The sequence below is a fragment of the Trichomycterus rosablanca genome, chromosome 1, assembly GCF_030014385.1.
Source record: "Trichomycterus rosablanca isolate fTriRos1 chromosome 1, fTriRos1.hap1, whole genome shotgun sequence".
Lineage (NCBI taxonomy): Eukaryota > Metazoa > Chordata > Actinopteri > Siluriformes > Trichomycteridae > Trichomycterus > Trichomycterus rosablanca.
Window position 1 is genome coordinate 75,642,786 of NC_085988.1, and position 1,986 is coordinate 75,644,771.

A 1,986-nucleotide genomic window follows, 5' to 3' on the forward strand; every position below is an offset into this window, starting at 1 on the left:
CAGTCATTAGCTGATCTATGTCAGAAGATCAAAGATTTGAAGATCTGTGTCAGTGGCAGTGACTGAGGGCTAGTGGATTGAGCGGAATACCAATTCGGAGTAAAATGTATTTTCATGCTTATTAATATACAATGACAATAAAGGCATTCTATTCTATACAGCACAAAAAACAATGCGATTTCTTATTATACAATGCGATTTTTATAGTAATAATAAAAAAGAGGCAATTAAAGAAGCCATAATTACTTACATGTTTGCATGTTCTTTCATTGCTGTGTGGGTTACCTCCAAGTACCCCAGGTTTCTCCCACAAATCCGAAAATATGCGATCAGGCTACGTGGAGCTACTAAAAATGTCATTGGTGTGAATGTGTGTGTGTGTGTATGAATGTGAGTGTTTGCCCCGTGACCTGTCAGGATCTTTTGCCCAGTCAGTTGTACCCACTGCAACCCTGAATAGGATAAAGTGGTGGTAAAACAGACAATGAATGAATGAATGAAAGGTGTAGAGTAGGGTTTTGACGGCCTACTATGTCTGTACTTAACAGTATCGTTTTGTGCTTATGCAAAAGCTTGTGACTTACCTGGCAGGGGCGAGACCATGATCAAGAAGGTGGTTCACTCAGGGCAAGGCTCAGCCATTGCACTCCAGTTGTGCTGACCCCTGCGAATTCCCCAAATTTGGGAATCTCAACTGCATAATTTCTGATTATGGGGTACTGCATTTGTGCTCTCCCCTGATTTCTTATTGGGACAGTGGTAGCCTAGTGGGTAGTGCTTTGGGCTATTAACTAAAAGGTTGACAGTTCGAATCTCAGCTCTGGCAAGCAGCCACTGTTGGGCCCTTTAACCATCTCTGCTCCAGGGGCACCGTACAATGGCTGACCCTGCGCTCTGACCCCAGCTTCCAAACAAGCTGGGATATGCAAAGAAAGAATTTCGTTGTACTGTACATCTGTATATGTATATATGACAAAACCATTCTACTGGAATTTCAGCAACCTTTCCCTGCAAAATGCTTCTAGTTCTGAAGCATTTAGTATTTTAAAATCTGAACCCACAGCTTTTAAAATAACTTTCAAGTCAATTGTCCAAGTTACTTCCATTTTGAATAGTTTAAATTGAATTTATGTTTGAGGTATGTTTTGGATCATTGTCCTGTATAAGCCAGCCTCTATTTAGCTTCAGTTACTTGACGGTGTCACATTTGCTTCTAGGATATTGCTGTAATTTAGCTAATTCAGCTCTTATGTCTACATATACAGTATAGTGCTTCTAGTCTCACTGGCTGCAAAACAAACCAAAAACATTATAGTTTACATTATAAATTTCATGATTTCACATTTCAATCTCTGTCTTAAACAGATAACAATTAAAAGGTGTTTATGGTGCATTTTGCTTAACTGGAGCCTAAATATATTGAATGTAAAGAATGATAGGATTGTGAGCACAGATTGTAGTCATATAAAATAGTGAGACTTACTCTGTCCAAGTGCATTTGTATGTCTCGCCCACAGCACAGTCTGTATTAGGAAATAGTGTAACTGCAATGACAGATATGTTGTAGGAAGGTGCAAGACAACAAAAAGCTTTTTTTCATTCTTTTATGTAGAATATAAGAGTGCATTCTATTAAGAAGTGATGAGGGGAAAAGAAACTTACTTTTGTGATTTTTGTTTGTATGACTGTTAGTATTTGCATAGTTTCGCTAGTGTACGTCTACAGTGTTGTTACACCTAAGTAATTACAATGAGATCAAATGAGATTTATTTGCTGTTCACTATATGACCAAAAGTAGGTGAACAACCATCCAAATGATTAGGTTTAGGTATTTCAGCCACACCTATTCTTTCTGGTATATTTATTTATATAAAATAAACCATATACAACCCCAAATCAGAAAAAGCGGTTCTTAATGAAATTCCTGGCACTGAAATTCCTCTCGATTTCTTAAATGGTTTAATGATATTATGCACTGTAGAGGAA

At 37.7% G+C, this 1,986-nt stretch overlaps 1 non-coding gene across 1 annotated transcript; it reads left to right on the forward strand.

Moving 5' to 3' along the window:
- The first annotated feature begins 576 nt into the window (after positions 1–576).
- On the forward strand, positions 577–740 carry LOC134325679 (U1 spliceosomal RNA). Its single transcript, XR_010014316.1, has one exon. It is a non-coding gene; the product is annotated as a U1 spliceosomal RNA (small nuclear RNA).
- Positions 741–1,986: the final 1,246 nt, after the last annotated feature.